The sequence below is a fragment of the Balaenoptera physalus genome (genome assembly GCF_965194825.1).
Source record: "Balaenoptera physalus genome assembly, chromosome: 1".
Taxonomy (NCBI): Eukaryota; Metazoa; Chordata; class Mammalia; order Artiodactyla; family Balaenopteridae; genus Balaenoptera; species Balaenoptera physalus.
In genome coordinates, this window is record NC_138882.1 from 159,301,331 (window position 1) to 159,319,226 (window position 17,896).

Sequence of the window (17,896 nt, forward strand, 5' to 3'; positions counted from 1 at the left end):
TTCTGGATATATATCCAGAGGTGGGATTGCTGGATTATTTGATAGTTCCTATTTTTTATTTTTTGAGGAACCTCCATACTGTTTTCCATTTTACAATCACACCAACCATGCACAAGCGTTTTAATTTCTTCATATCCTCATCAAAGCTTGTTATTTTCTATTTTTTTGATAGTAGCCATCCTAATGGCTGCACAAAGGCAACCTCGTCACATTTTCTTCAATCAGCATTTTATTGACTGCTTGCTCAGAAGCCACTATACTCAGAGCTTTACTGCCTGATGCCAGTACATAGGAATGCTTAATAAATGTTTGGAGCCTGGATGAAATGAATGTAAGAGGAGTAAATTGGGAAAGAAAAATGTCTTACTGGTTGGTGGGGTTTTTTCCTGTTTGTTTGTTTGTTTGCTTTGCTATCCAGCACAACAGAGGTAGGAGACATATTTCAAAGTATATATTTTAATGAAAATGAAATTAAACTCTAGCTTCAGTTGGCCCAATTACCCTTATGGATAAGAGTTCTATATTAGAGCCTTGCATAGAAACACTTGTGGATTAAAGTGGATGCTTCAGATTGCATCATAGAGCTTCCTACTACTAGTTTCTAATTAAATGTGAAAAATAAATTAATTTAAAAAATGGCAGAAATTTCAACAGTAGCAAACACAGTAAGATAATCAAACATAATAAAGCTTAAAAATTGGTGGCCAAGGAAAGAAACAAGATTCTGGTGAGGAACTGAAAGGAATAACGGTAGGCTCCCAACTCCACCTTATCACCACTCCCCAGAAGCCATACTGATGTGTTAATGAAACCCTGCAAATTCTCACTAATAGCTCCAGATCTGGAAAGAAGCAAACTGAGTACATATCTGTACATTTATCTTCTTCTGACTGAGAAACAATGGGAACAACTGCTGGGGAATAAATGATGAAGCAGGGAAAATGAACAATGAGGTTGACTCTTTAACAGAAACAAAAGATCTAATCCTAAAAAAAATGAATAGGTGAAATAATGTGAAGCTGGAGACTGTCCTTCCATAGGAATGAGGTAACCCCTTACGTATGTGGTATGAAACAAGAATATTTAACAGAATCTCAGGAAAGAGAAATAATTGGACAACGACTCTACAGTACCTTGGTGAGTTCCCTATACCCTTTCCATCCCTCCCACTCACATCATTCCCTGAAGCCATAGAAAAGTACACAGAATACAAAATAACCAGCACTCACTTGGTAGCCAGTCTCAGATACATGAGGATGAGAGATAAGAATTCATCTATAATATATCAAAATAAATAAAACAGGCACGAACAAGACCAAAAGAAACAGTGTGTCAACTGTGCAAATGTATAGCAAAAATGAAAGCAAGAAAAATGCCCTGCAAAAAAAACAAAAACCTGCCCTGAGAAAAACATAACTCAATGAATAGAAAGAATTTCCTTACAAATATACAATTCTACCACTGCAAAACAACTCAGTAGAATATGAATTTCATAAATAAGAGTTCAGTAATGAAATGATAAAACAACAAAATGAGATAAAAGAAGATGTTATAGAACTAAGAAAATAAGTTGAGGACCAAATAACTTAGTTACAGAATTAATTAATTTAAAAATAGCAAAGAGCAGAACTGACACCACTGAAAATCAAATTATATATAGAGAGGAAAAGTTTAAGATATTTAGTAATTTAGATGAAAATGAAAATAATTGAAATTAGAATCTAATAGAAATAAAAGACAAAAATGATTCAATATAGTTAACGTCTCTGAAATAGAGAACTGAACATGTGACCAAAAGATGCATTCAAAGATATAAGGGATTCTTGGTAAAGTAATTTGATTTAAGGATTTTAATATAAAGTTGTAAGGACTGGGTAAATAAGACTTCTGAAACCCCACTAAGACAACAGTAAAGGGATTTTAGAAGGGTGTAAATCCAGAAGGCTAAAGAAAATGAACAAGGAAATAACAACAACAGAAATTGGGAAGCAGAAAAACAGGACAATTTAGCATACCTGGGAAAGCTGAATGCTGAGCCAGAAGTGGGGAAAGCTGAGATGCAAGCTGATTTGCACTATAAAACTCTCAAAAGAGTTAAGATTCAACAGCACCAAGTACATCTCGTAGTGAGGCTAAAAACAGGATTACTTCAAAGTTTGTCTAAAAGGTAGATCCTTAGATTTCCTCCCCCAAACCTCACAACTCTAGTAAGAGACTGGAGATTTATTCTCAGAAGAGGGTAAGATAGAGGATCTCTGGATTGGGGCACCAGCCATAGATGAGGGTGGAGGTACCACGCGGAAAGTGGGGATTAAGTGAATGTGTGTTCCGAGGTCCTCAGCTTCCTTCTTCCACTTGGCTCCTATATACTAGCAGCCGGGCTTACACATGTCAAACAAGCACATTAGAAAATTCTTCTCTGTGGTAGCAGAGTCCAAAAGGCGAGACCTAAAGATACAGTCATCAGGGAGTTCCCAGCAGATAACATACTTCTTGGATCTAACTACATTGAATTTCAAAGTTGACAAAGTCCACCACATGTTCAGTGCTCCCAATCACATATTTATTGTGCCAGTCTTAGAAGTTGGACCCAAAAAAAGCAAGGATTACCAGGTTTAGAGGCCAGAACAAATAAACAGGTGGGGAAAAAAAACAATAATAGGAAAAAAATCAACTTGAAGGAAACAAATTATGCAGAGAGAAAAAAACTTCAAAAAGGTAACATTTATTATTAATATTTGAGCATCTGAGTGCCACTGTTGTAGGAGCTAGGGACACAGCAGTGAACAAAGCACACTAAAATCCTTGCCCTCATTGAGAGATGAGAGAATATTGCATTCATGAACCCAAAAGCAGGATGCTGTATTTAAAAAGGAACATTTAGAGAACACGTAGTGCTGATATTAAAATGAAAAATTTAATAGAAAAGTTAGGAAATTTTTTTGGAAAAATTTTTCACAAAGCAGAATAAAACAACAAATTGTTGGAAAATAGAGAAATGATAAGAAGATTAAAGGAACAGCCAAGGAGGTCCAATATTTGAATATTAGGAGTTCCAGAAGGAAAAAACAGAGAAAATGAAGAGGGAAGAAATCATCAGTGAACTGTTACAAAAAACATTTCTCAGAATGAAAGAAGCTGGGTTTCTAGACTGAAAGGAAAGTGTCCAGCAAAGTGCATGAAAAGAAACATAGCAAGTTATCATTGTGAAATATTATAACCCTGATACCAAAGAGAAAATCCTGCAAGCTTCCAGAGAAGAGGGGGGATATCATATATAAAGGAATTAAAATAACTTTCAATTTCTTAACAGCAACACTAGAAACTATAAAATAAGGGAAGAATGCTTTCAGAATTCTTAAATCTATATCTAGTCAAACTATCAAGTATGAGAGTAGAGTAAGAACCTTTCAGGCATTTGCTTTCCATGCATCTGTTTCAGGAAGCTACAAGAGGATATAGAACACCAAAACCCTGGCATACACTTAGAAAGAGAAAGACATAGGATATAGGAAAAAGAATCCCTAGGATAATGATGAAGGGAGATTCCAGGATAACACCTGTGTATCTGGGATAGATGGCAACCAGACCAGATTGGAATAGGTCAGAAAGATTTGAGAAAATTTTCTTCAAAATGTTCATATGTATTCTGATGAAAATGATAGAATACTTGATGTGCATCAACATTTTGAGAGGAGTTTTGAGCACTTAGTGATTAGTTTGGAGTTGAATTATTGATAAGTATCTAGAAAACTAAGAAATGAAAAGACAAGTAAGGCTAAGGCAAACAACAAAAATGTGCAGGAGAGACTTCCCTGGCGGTCCAGTGGTTAAGACTCCGAGCTTCCACTGCAGGGGGCACAGGTTCAGTCCCTGGTTGGGGAACTAAGATCCTGCAAACTGCATGGCGCAGCCAAAAAAAAAAGAAATAAAAATGTTCAGGAAAAAAACCATTAGTTCCTAAATGGCTCAGGTGTAACTAATGTTATATATGCATAATAATGTAATCACTGACTAGCCAAAATTATGATATAATTACTTTGGAATAATGGGAGGGAAGGTTACTCTGTTGGAAGTATGAGGGAAGAAAAGAGAGATAAACTTCCTCTTTCATAGTTAATAGCTAATACCTAAAGCTGAAGTCATAATAACTTAAACATTGATTATTAAGCTAACCAAAATAATGAAACAATTATATTAGAAAGGTAGAGAATACAAGAAGTACAGGTGTATGTAGTGGGGGCAGGCTGGTGATGGAAGGAAGCTAAATCCTCATCTTCCATAGTGGGAAATCAACAGACAATGTCTGAATTGGAAAACCAAGAAATATCAATATTAGAATGTTATTAGAAATATGAGTAGAAATACTAAATGGATTCACTAAAAGAATTGAAATGGTGTGCTTCTGGGGGACAGAAAATGGGAAAGAAAGGGAATGGAAGACTGAAATTTTTCATTGTAAACCTTGAGAGATTATTTACCTCTTTATGTGCATATTTAACTTAAATTTTAATTTTTTAATTAAAAATGAGATATAATAAAATTTTCTGAATCAAGTGAAAAATCTACAGATTTTGAGAGTATATTGTTATTGTGTTCTATGAAAATTTGGCCAGTTGTATCCTAGTAAACTTACTAAACTTATCCCTAGATAAAGAAAGAGTTCTTCAAGCATCCAGAGACAAAAAGCTAATCACTTACATGAGAGTAAAAATTAAGTTTATCCCCAAGTTCTTCACTACATTGCACACCAGAGAAACACAATCTGTGTTTTCAGAAAAAGAAAGTGGAACTCACGAATATTATTAATAATGAAGGTATCATTCAGATATAAAAGCAATAATGGGAAGACATTCTCAAACATGAAAGGAATCAAGAATGTGGCACCTATGAGTCCTTCTTGGGGGGGAAAAAAGACAAAATAAAACTTCTTGACAATGAAGGCAGCCAAGAATTTGATCAAAATAAAGAATTTAGTAATAGAGAAGCCATGGTAGTCATAAAACAAATGGGATATTTATGTTAAAACAGAAACAAAAAAACAAATAAAACATCTCTGCTGAGACAGTAACAATTAATTCTGGAAGGTGAAAGTATGGATGATGATTATTTTTTTTCTTTTGTACTTTTCTGTATTTTAAATTTTCCTCCAATTTAAAAAGTATTAAAAACAAGAAAAACATGTACTACCTTGGAGATTAAGCCTAAGGACCTAAAGTGAGGAGGATTCAGGGTAGTGTTATTTCTAAAGATACAGTCCAGTGGATGAAGACATTTCTGTACAGTAAGTCCCCTTCATATGAACCTTCAAGTTTCGAACTTTCAAAGATGCGAACGTGCATTCCATCAACGTCAGGCGAGAGTGAAATTGCAGCTTGCCCTCCGTCTCCTATTGCTGATGATTCTTCAGCTCCACCACCATCTCCTCTCCCTCCTCCAGTCAGTAACTTCTTGCCTGTTCACTCGATGCCAGCCCCTGTACACCAGCTGTTGTACTGCACTACTGTACTTTTCAAGGTACTGTACTGTAAGATTTTTAAAGTTTTCTTTGTTTTTTGTGTTTGTTTTTTATGTATTATTTGTGTGAAAAGTATTATAAACCTATTACAGTACAGTACTATATAGCCAATTGTGTTAGTTGGGTACCTAGGCTAACTTTGTTGGACTTGAACAAATTGGACTTATGAATTTGTCATCTTCATAAAGATGACAAATCTTTATGCTCTTGGAACGGAACTCGTTCGCATGTAGGGGATTTACTGTATTTGACTTTGCTCTTGCTTTTGGGAAGTGGCGTTCCTGGTTTAGTAGGCATAGATGCCTGCTGGGGGGTATTGCAGCTGGGGAGAGTCTTTACTCTTGCTGAATTAAAACACTTTCTGCAGTGGACATGGCTAATGGCTTTTGTTGGACTGTTTATTTCTTTCTTACCCGATTGCAAAAACAAACCTAACTGAACTCCAAACCTTTCTATTCTGTTTTAATTTTGTAGTAATTTTAAAGATATATTTATAAATTCTTTGATACATTTCCTCTGAAGAAAACTCCCCTTGAGCATGAGCTGGACTTAGCAACTTGCTTCTAGTGAATAGAGTGTGGTAGAAGTGATGGGATGTCACTGCCAAAATTAGGTTATAAAAAGACTGCAGCTTCTGTCTTTGGTGCCCACTCATGCTCTCTTGCTCTCTCTTGAATCACTTACTCTGGGGAAGTCAGCTGCTGCGTTATGACACAGCTCTAGGAAAAGGAAAGCCAGCTGCCATGTCATTAGGACATTCAGGTAGGCTATGGAGAAGCCATATGGTTAGGAACTGAGGACTGCCAGCAACCATATGAATGAGCTTGGAAGCAGGTATTCTGAGACCTGTTAACAGCCATGTTGAAAGCAGATTCTTCTCCAGTAGAGCCTTGAGATGACTGCAGTCCCGACCAACAGCTTGGCCGCAACCTCATGAGAGAACCTGAGTCAGAACCACCAAGCTAAACCACTCCCCAATTCCAGAAACTGTGAGATAACAAATGTGTGTTATTTTAAGCCTCTGAGTTTGAGGTAATTTGTTGTACAATTATAGATGACCAATACAATCCTAAATCTCTAGGCTTTGAATCAAGAGGTTCTTAGAAACAATGAAGTTGAAAGATATCTGGGGAGAAGGAGGGGTGTTCAAATAGGATATAGTTCCTTTCCTTTCAACCTCAGTTTGCTCTCCACATATCCTTGAAGTAGGGAATGTCAGTGGCTGTATGTGGGATGCATCCTGCCTCAGCTGGATGCCTTTGCTGAGACCTTGGACAAACCACCAGTTCAATCCAAAACATAAGGACAATGGACAGTCATCCTATGGTCTTACTAAACTTCAAGGGCTTTTGTTGTTTAAATATTGTCACCAAATAGTCCTAATTTTTCTTTCTTGTGTTCCTAGAGAGAGAGAGAGAGAGAGAGGCCTAGGTTAGAATAAATTCCTGAGAAGAAGAATTACCTCTTGGCCCATGGTGTCCATTGTTATAGTGCCGAACGATAAACATTGAGATAAGCTGCCTAGGTCCCCCTTGAAGGAAGGACTCGTTACTTAGCAATAGGGAGTGTAGTCCACAGACAGCCTCTAGCTGTCACCAACTTCAGGATCTGTCTCATCTGTACAGAATCACATTGGCTGAGGTCATGCCCTCGCTGGGGCAGCCTGCATCCTGTGACTGAATGAGGAAGAGGTGTAAAGTCTCGGCCATTCTGACAGGCAACACTTGCTTCAGAACTCTGCTGGATTGGCCAAGGCTTTGTAGATCCTACATCTCAGTTTTTCCTCTGCCCAATCTTGCTTCCCCCGCTTCCTTACTCAGGTGTTGATCCCTTATAAACATCTTGCTCCCTAAATTGTGTCTCATCATCACTTCTAGAGAATCCAGTCTTCAACACACAGTAACATGGTTTTCCCTGTGGTTTGCCTTGCCTGATAAAGCAAACTTTCTCACTCTTGGCATGATCATTCTTTCAATTGTAGAATAAAACTTCCTGGATGGTTTTTTTTTTCTCTGAAAGCACACCTGTTGCACTGGCCTCTGCATGTATAAAAACTGTGATGAATGGTATCTAATAACATTTGTGCCTCTTATAACTCCGGACTGAGAATGTACCAAAAAATGTATATCCATTCAATTAGAGTCTTTCCAGCCTCACACTCCTGTAAGCATTGATTTCTTGTCTGTCCTTCTCACAAGGCCAACAGTTCTCAACCCTGGGGAGCATATTTTAAAATGTTGATGTACCCTAGAGGTTCTTATTTAAATAGTCTGGCATAGGATGAGCGTTTTTTTAAAGTTCCTTGGGTGATTCTAATGTACCAATGTTGAAAACTACTGTACTAGACACTCCTTTCAATTTACCAGTGTTTGTGGCCCTATAGTGCTGCTCTATAAATATTTAATAAAGGGATAGTTATTTGGTTTATCAGAGTGTAAAGGAATTTTCACGCTCCCTAGGAATAAATGGAAGCAGTGATGAAAGTGGATCCAGCACCTGAAACTGCTGCTTGGAACTCTGATTCTCATTCTCCAGGGGCTACAGGTCATGTTCATAGCGGAAGGAGAGGGTTCCAGCTAATGGAGGCAACATCTGCTCAACACCATAGATATGTTTGCAGGACCAAATAAATCAAATGGCAACCCACTAGTTTTGTGGTGTTGCAGTCAGGCCTAATATGTTGACATTTGAGCATTCAGGGCTGGGTGATTCTGGAGAACTAAATGCCATATCAGTTAGAAAGTACTTAGCTGACTGTCTTCCTCTAATAAGGACCCTTGTAATTACATCGAGTCCACCAGGCTACCAGGATGATCTAGGATAATCCACCCATCTCAAGATCCTTAACTTAATCACATCTGCAAATTCCCTTTTGCCATATAAGGTAACATATTCACAGGTTCCAGGGATTAGGATGTGGACATCTTTGAGGGGCCATTATCCTGACTACCACAGTCTTCTTGGTTTTTTAACATGGTTTTCAATAGCTGTATAATCATCTGTCATATATCATTTATTAACCATATCTAGTATTGCTGGGCATTTAGATTGTTTCTAATTACCTGGCACTAGATTTTTTTTTTTTAAGTTGGGTTTATTGAGGTATCATTTACCTACAGTAAACTTTACTCTTTGTAGTACACAGTTCCGTGTCTTTGAGAAAAGTAAGTACAAATACCTCATGTGTCTATGGTCTCTGGGATGGTATCCTCTCAGGCTAGTTACCACTCAGCCTTTAGAAATGTGTTAAGAATTTTGGAACTTCCCTGGCGGTCCACTGGTTAAGACTCCGCACTTCCAATGCAGGGGGCACAGGTTTGATCCCTGGTCGGGGAACTAAGGTGCCACATGCTGCGTGGCACAGCTAAAAAAGAAAGGGGGGGTGGGGAGAGAGAGGGAAGAAGGGGGGAAGAAACAAAGAAGAAACATGTTAATAATTTTTTTAATATAAATTTATTTATTTTATTTCTTTTTTTATTTTTGGCTGCATTGTGTCTTCGTTGCTGCACGAGGGCTTTTCTCTAGTTGCGGCAAGCGGGGGCTACTCTTCGTTGTGCCGTGCGGGCTTCTCATTGCTTTGATTTCTCTTGTTGTGGAGCACGGGCTCTAGGCACGCAGGCTCTGTAGTTGTGGTGCACGGACTTAGTTGCTCCGCAGCATGTGAGATCTTCCCGGACCAGGGCTCGAACCTGTGTCCCCTGCATTGGCAGGCAGATTCTTAACCACTGCGCCACCAGGGAAGCCCACGTTAAGAATTTTAACTGAATTCTTCTTACCTACTTGTATGGTAGCCCTGTCTTCCTTCCATGCTGTGCCATATCTGAGCCAGTGTTGATATCTCATCTCTCCTTGGAGTCTCTTGTCTTTCCTTAGATTTCTCACTACTTGGTTGCCCTGTGATGAGCTCAAGAAAAGTTATGATTTTGTAGATTATTCTTTGTTGTTGTTGTTAGAATGAGAACAGCTCTCTTTCCAGCTTTATGAAAAATCTTAGATGGAAGACAGAAGTCCTAGCATTTGATTTTCCCTTTTTTTATAACAGCTTTATTGAGATATAATTCACACAACATACAATTACCCATTTAAAGTGTGTAATTCCATGGTTTTTAATATATTCACAGAGTTTTGCAGCCATCACCACAGTCCATTTTTAAAGCATTTTTACTACCCCCAAAAGAAACCTGGTACCCATTAAGGTACTCCCAATTTCTCCCCAGTTCTCCCCTCCTGCCCTAGGCAAGCACTAATCTACTTTCTGTATATATATATATATATATATATATATAATATATATATATATATATATATATATATACATACATACATATATACATACATATATTTACCTATTCTGAACATTTCATAGAAATGTAATAATACAATATGTGACCTTTTGTGACTGGCTTCTTTCACTTAGCCTAATGTTTTGAAGGTTCATCTGTGTTATCGCTTATGTCAGTACTTCATTCCTTTTTATTGTTGAATAATATTTCGTTGTTTGGATATATCACCTTTGAGTTATCCATTATTTATCAGTTGATGTTGGCACTTGATTTTAAATCATCTTTTATTCCACCAGTGAATCACTTAGGATTACTATCCAGAATTTTGAAGGATCCTAAAAAGAACATAAAGCATACTTATTTCCTCAGACAACTTCTATGCATGTTAGAGAGACATGACCAACACTGTAATAGGGAAAAGTAGACACCCATTTCAATCCAACGTTTGCTTGTTGGATTGAATTAGAAAAATCTACATACATATTTCAGGCTGTTAGACTTTTTAAAAAATCATAGTTCTCACAGAAAGTGAGAAAATTTGTTTGTTACCAAATCTGGGTAGATGGTTGATTTGGAAGGTAGTGATAAGTCAGTGGACTCATTTAATTTCACATTGTTTTTTATTGTCGCTTGAGTTTGGAACTGCAAGCAAGCTCTAAGTCCTCAAGAGAGGTGTTCATAAATTCAAATCATACTTGTCTTCCTGATAAACTCTGGAAAAGATATTGAGTGTCTGTTATTTCTGGTGTCAGAAGCCTATAGGGTCAACTGCCATTTCATATCAAAAGAACATTTCCTGGGCTTCCCTGGTGGTGCAGTGGTTGAGAATCTGCCTGCTAATGCAGGGGACACGGGTTCGAGCCCTGGTCTGGGAGGATCCCACATACCACGGAGCAACTGGGCCCGTGAGCCACAACTACTGAGCCTGCGCGTCTGGAGCCTGTGCTCCACAACAAGAGAGGCCACAATAGTGAGAGGCCCGTGCACCGCGATGAAGAGTGGCCCCTGCTTGCCGCAACTAGAGAAAGCCCTAGCACAGAAACGAAGACCCAACATAGCAATCAATCAATCAATCAATAAATAAATCTTTAAAAAAAAAAAAGTACATTTCCTGTATTCTTGTGATTGCAGTCAGAGTGCTGTCAACATATAGCTCTTTCCTAAGTATGAAGTCAAGCCACAGAGATGCTAGGATTCTCTCCTTTCACTTAGGTGGTCATGGCCATCAGAGAGAGCCTACTTTTCCTACAGCATCAGGAAAGGATGGTGATGGTAGTGGTGGTGGTGGTGGTGGTGGTAGTGATGATGGTGATGGTGATGATGATGATGATTATGATGACGATGACGACAGTAGCAGCTATGGTTTTTCAAATTTTGTGCCTGGCATTGTGTTAAAGGCTTTTTTACAATAACCCTATGAAGTAGATACTATTATATGCCATTTTACAGATGAGGAAATAAATAAGGATTAGTTAGTAATAAGAAATCTCAGTGAATATTTGTTGAATGAATAAGTGGGAAATCACCTAGTGACCAGCTATGATTGAGTCTGTAATCTAGGGCTTTGGCACTCTGTGATGAATGTTGAGGTATAGAACAAGGATTGGCAAACTTTTTCTGCAAGGGGTAAGTAGTAAATATTTTAGACTTTGCAGACCATCTGGTGTCTGTTGCATTTATTCAACGCTGCTGTTATAGCACAAAAGCATCCATAGATGTGTAACAGATGAGCATGGCTGTGTTCCAGTAAAACTTTATCTACAAAAACAGGCAGCAGGGTCATCCAACTGGCAGGCTGGTAGTTTACCAGCCCCACTAGAGTTGGGGTTTTTTTGTTGTTGTTTTTTTTGTTTGTTTGTTTTCCTCTCCCTCTCTATAAAGAGTATCTATGATGGGACCTTGTTAACACAGCTTGTTTCTTACCGCAGTCAGGATATAGCTGACTGGATCTGAAATTCTTTCTGTGAAAAAAGAAGCAAAGGGTTTGTTACAGATTTTTTTTCTCCTAATCCATTTATCAAAATCAAATTTTAGGAAACAGAGGACGGTTTCTTTTTATTTTAGAAGAGCTCAACATAAAGATGCAATGACTCTTAGAGGAAAACATAGGCAGAACACTCTATGACATACATCACAGCAAGATTCTTTTTGACCCAGCTCCCAGAGAAATGGAAATAAGAACACAAATAAACAAATGGGACCTAATGAAACTTAAAAGCTTTTGCACAGCAAAGGAAACCATAAACAAGACCAAAAGACAACCCTCAGAATGGGAGAAAATATTTGCAAATGAAGCAACTGACAAAGGATTAATCTCCAAGATTTACAAGCAGCTCATGCAGCTCAGTAACAAAAAAACGAACAACCCAATCCAAAAATGGGCAGAAGACCTAAATAGACTTTTCTCCAAAGAAGATATACAGATTGCCAACAGACACATGAAAGAATGCTCAACATCATTAATCATTAGAGAAATGCAAATCAAAACTACAATGAGATATCATCTCACACCGATCAGAATGGCCATCATCAAAAAATCTAGAAACAATAAATGCTGGAGAGGGTGTGGAGGAAAGGGAACACTCTTGCACTGTTGGTGGGAATGTAAATTGATACAGCCACTATGGAGAACAGTATGGAGGTTCCTTAAAAAACTACAAATAGAACTACCATACGACCCAGCAATCCCACTACTGGGCATATACCCTGAGAAAACCATAGTTCAAAAAGAGTCATGTACCAAAATGTTCATTGCAGCTCTATTTACAATAGCCAGGACATGGAAGCAACCTAAATGTCCATCAACAGATGAATGGATAAAGAAGATGTGGCACATATATACAATGGAATATTACTCAGCCATAAAAAGAAATGAAATGGAGGTATTTGTAATGAGGTGGATGGAGTTAGAGTCTGTCATGCAGAGTGAAGTAAGTCAGAAAGAGAAAAACAAATACAGTATGCTAACACATATATACGGAATCTGAGGAAAAAAAAAAAAAAGGCCATGAAGAACCTAGTGGCAAGACAGGAATAAAGACACAGACCTACTAGAGAATGGACTTGAGGATATGGGGAGGGGGTGGGGTGAGATGTGACAGGGTAAGAGAGTGTCATGGACATATATACACTACCAAATGTAAAATAGATAGCTAGTGGGAAGCAGCCACATAGCACAGGGAGATCAGCTCGGTGCTTTGTGACCACCTAGAGGGGTGAGAGGGAGGGAGATGCAAGAGGGAAGAGATATGGGAACATATTGTATGTGTATAACTGATTCACTTTGTTATAAAGCAGAAGCTAACACACCATTGTAAGGCAATTATACTTCAATAAAGATGTTTAAAAAAAAAAAAGATGCAATGAAAGGGTATCTCTTAATGTATTGAAAATATGTTCTTATTTATAGATATTTTAGAATCATAAACTGTCACAGCTAGAAGGTCGTTTGGTCCAGTCCCCTATATTTCAAATAATGATACTGAAAGCCAAAGGAAGAAGGGTTTATTCCATATCATTATCTAGTTAGTGACAGATCTGGGCCTTTTCTGTTAGTTCATGCTTTCTACTTTTCAGGAACACAGTGTTCAACAGGCAAATGTTTATTGAGTTTCCTCGTCTTGTTAAACCACTGTTTTGGTATTTAAGGAGGCAGGAGACTATCTCAAAGAGTTCATTAGCCTTGGTGGAATATAAGATTATGCATATAAAAGCCTAATGAATAATAGCAAACAATATCAGATTCTGGACAATTATGGCCAACAGTGTTCTAAGAACTCAGGGGAAGCATCAAACCCTAGGGGCTGAGGTGGTCAGGAAAAGGTAATCGAATAATTTGGACTTGAAGGATGGATTTGGATCTGTTATGGAAAGGGACATGGGAAGCTGAATCCTATGTGGGGAGAATGCTCTGAGCAAAGGTGTGGAGGCAGGGTATGCAAGACTTGTTTAGGAACAGTTTAGCCCAAATGGAAGATCCCTACTGGGGAGCACTTGGAGATAAGGCTGGGAAGTTAAGTTGGTACAAAAATAGAGGGCCTTGGGCTTCCCTGGTGGCGCAGTGGTTAAGAATCTGCCTGCCAATGCAGGGGACACAGGTTCGAGCCCTGGTCTGGGAAGATCCCACATGCCGCGGAGCTACTAAGCCCATGCGCCACAGCTACTGAGCCTGCACTCTAGAGCCCACGAGCCACAACTACTGAGCCCACGTGCCACAACTACTGGAGCCCACATGCCACAACTACTGGAGCCCGTGTGCCACAACTACTGAAGCCCACGCACCTAGAGCCTGTGCTCCTCAACAAGGGAAGCCACAACAAATGAGAAGCCCACGCACCACAACTAAGAGTAGCCCCCGCTCACCACAACTAGAGAAAGCCCGCGTGCAGCAACAAAGACCCAACGCGGCCAAAAATAAATTAATTAATTATTTTTTTAAAAAAATAGAGGGCCTTGAATACTGGGGAATTATTAAAGACATTTTGAGGAGAGAAATATTTATAATTCAGGATTCTGGAAAGGTAGTCTGACAGCAGTACGCAGGATAGATTTAAGGTATAAGACCTAAAAAGAAATGCAGCGTTGCATTGCTAGATTGACAAAATTCCAAAGGGTGAAGGGATTTTGTCCTCTGGAATGCAGAAAGAACTACTTGTGGTCATCTGTTATTATGTGAAACAAGGGACCTGACTCATTTATGCATCCATCAAGCACTGATGTTTATGCAACATTAGATTTGGCAGGTTTAGACATAAAGTTCTTAGAAGCCAGAGTCATATGTTTCTATAATTACAGCTAGAAGGTGGAGATTGTCTCCTGCTTTCTCTTTACCCTCCCTGGGAACTAGTTTATTGCTCCATGTGGTGAACCGTTAGTAAATACCATAGTCTCAGTGGTCCCTGCCAAAGAGAGCAAGGTTTGAGCATGATGTGATCAAAGAAGGTGGACACAGCCAAGAGGTAAGGTGAAAATGAAGAGCAGATGGAGGTATATTTTTCCTTCATACCTGTTGAGCTCAGGGCCTTGGGTAAATGCTGGGGCCATTAAGGCCAGATCTTCTACCAGTTTCCTAAGACTAGGTTGCACATTTGATTGTTGGCAGATTTTTTTCTCTCCATTCCATTCTTCTAACTTGTAATCTACCCCCCAGTGATTCAGGGTCTTTGGTGTATAGCTGTAATAGGGCAGCTGGCTGGATAAATGAGCAGTAAAAATGTTCCTCCCATTCCTATGACCCTATTCCTATGGCTCCTCCTGGCCTCAGTGAGATGGTGGGATAGTTAATTAGATTCAGATTTTCAAGCACTTTTTGAATATGAGAATACAATACTTCCTGTCTTTCTTTTCAAACTGAATTTCCAAAGGTGGGGGCTAGTTCCTATTGGGAAGTCACCAAAGTTATCTTGGAAAAGGCGTTTGTGTATATAGAGAGCCAGAAACCTCTTGTTTTATAGTTTTCTTACTTTTATAGGTATTGGTTGTAAGAGAAAAGGACGGTGATGATGGAATGTACATCCCGTCTGTTTTCTCTGTTTCCAGCAGAGGAGGGAGTATTTGCTTGATTGCAAAGAGAGTGTTCTGTTTTGTTGGGCTTCAGGCATATTTGGTCCTGGAAAGTGAGATAGTGTAAGACACTTGGAATAGGAGTCCTGCTGAGTCTATGGTCAGGTACAGAGGCATTCTCCCTCTGTCATCAGACAGTACTGGTGACTTCACTCCACTGGGCCCAAATTCGTACTACCTCAGTGGATTTGGAGAAAGCACAACACCTTTGCCACATGTTGAATTGATGCATTACTGACTTGGAAGGGCATTATATGTAGTGGAAAAGAATATTACTGATAGAAAGAGCATGGTACTAGAAATTCAAGTCCAGAGAATTTAGAATTTAGTCTTGAGACAAAAGCTGTATGACGCTGAGCAAATCACTTTGCTTCTCTAAGCCTCAGTTTCCCCAGCTGAAGTTGGCTTAGTTGTTCTTTAAAACACCCCCTCCCAACTGCTCAGCTCTAAAATTCCCATTTTATTTCTGAAAGACATGTGCTTTTAATAACTCATAAGTAAAGGTATTTGTGCCAAATATTTAATAAGAAAATCATGTAGCTTTTCTCCAATGTTATGTTGTTTTCTTTTGAATACTAGTCAAGGGTTTTATTACTGGAAGGGTAATGAAAATATTAAAACAAGCTTCTAAACGATATCTTTTAAAATGGAATAAAATGTTCACACGTTCATCTTGGAAAAAAGACAGAAACTTAAGTCAGAGCCTCAAAGATCATGGCCAGATCTCTATTTCTGGGACTACAGATGATGATAAATGGGTTCACATTCTTGATTATTTTCCTGTTGGTGTGGAAAGTCTTGAAATACGTGCTGTTTATCTATATTAGTATCCCCACTGCTACTTACCAGCTGTAACTCCTAGAGTACTTCTCCACTTTGCAGTTCTTTGAGGGGAGGGGGGAGGAACCTTTCCCAAGGTGTCTTCTCCAGTATAGGCACTGAAACTTTAACTGTTCTATACTTTTAACTCTTACATCTATAAGGTGACATAGATAGGGTTATTTATTTTTAAATTTTTACTGGTGTATAGTTGATTTACAATGTTGTGTTAGTTTCAGGTGTACCGCCAAGTGAATCAGTTATACATATACATATATCCACTCTTTTTTTTTTTTTTAAGATTCTTTTCCCATATAAACCATTACAGAGTATTGAGTAGAGTTCCCTGTGCTATACAGTAGGTTCTTATTAGTTATCTGTTTTATATATAGTAGTGTATATATGTCAATCCCGATGTCCCAATTTATCCTACCCCCCTTATCCCCTGGTAACCATAAGTTTGTTTTCTACTTGACTCTACTTCTGTTTTGTAAATAAGTTCACTTGTACCCTTTCTTTCAGATTCCACATATAAGCAATATCATATGATATTTGTCTTTCTGTGTCTGACTTATTCACTCAATATGACAATCTCTAGGTCCATCCATGTTGCTGCAAATGGGATTATTTTGTTCTTTTTTATGGCTGAGTAATATTCCATTGTATATATGTACCACATCTTCTTTATCCATTCCTCTGTTGATGGACATTTAGGTTGCTTCCATGTCCTGGCTATAGTAAATAGTGCTGCAGTGAACATTGGGGTGCATGTATCTTTTCGAATTATGGTTTTCTCCAGTATATGCCCAGGAGTGGGATTGCTGGGGCATATGGTAGTTCTATTTTTAGTTTTTTTGTTTGTTTGTTTGTTTGTTTGTTTTTATTTTTTTGGCTGCGTTAGGTCTTCATTGCTGTACATGGGCTTTCTCTAGTTGTGGCGAGCAGGGGTTACTCTTCGTTGTGGTGCGTGGGCTTCTCATTGTGGTGGCTTCTCTTGTTGCAGAGCACAGGCTATAGGCATGCGGGCTTCAGCAGTTGTGGTACATGGGCTCAGTAGTTGTGGCTTACGTGCTCTAGAGTGCAGGCTCAGCAGCTGTGGCACACAGGCTTCACTGCTCAGCGGCATGTGGGATCCTCCTGGACCAGGGCTCGAACCCGTGTCCCCTGCATTGGCAGGCGGATTCTTAACCACTGCGCCACCAGGGAAGTCCCCTATTTTTAGTTTTTTAAGGAGCCTCCATACTCTTCTCCATAGTGGCTGTACCAATTTACATTGCCACCAACAGTGTAGGCGGGTTCCCTTTTCTCCACACCCTCTTCAGCATTTATTGTTTGTAGATTTTTTTGATGATGGCGATTCTGACCGGTGTAAGGTGATACCTCATTGTAGTTTTCATTTGCATTTCTCTAATAATTAGTGATGTTGAGCATCTTTTCATGTGCCTTTTGGCCATCTGTATGTCTTCTTTGGAGAAATGTCTATTTAGATGTTCCGCCCATTTTTTGATTGGGTTATTTTTTTTTTTTTTGGATATTGAGCTACATGAGCTGTTTGTATATTTTGGAGATTAATCACTTGTTGGTTGCTTCGTTTGCAAATATTTTCTCCCATTCTGAGGGTTTTGTTTATGGTAGATAGGGTTATTTATAAGAGAACCGCCATGTCAGTATTCTTAAGTCTTTTTATTTTTTTATTTTTGGACTGGCTACAGAC

The 17,896-nt window shown here is 38.7% G+C and overlaps 1 protein-coding gene across 3 annotated transcripts in view; it reads left to right on the plus strand.

Moving 5' to 3' along the window:
• EIF2B3 (eukaryotic translation initiation factor 2B subunit gamma) overlaps positions 1-17,896 on the plus strand; it is a 153,397-nt gene that overhangs the window by 68,036 nt on the left and 67,465 nt on the right. The gene's annotated exons all lie outside the window — the stretch shown is intronic.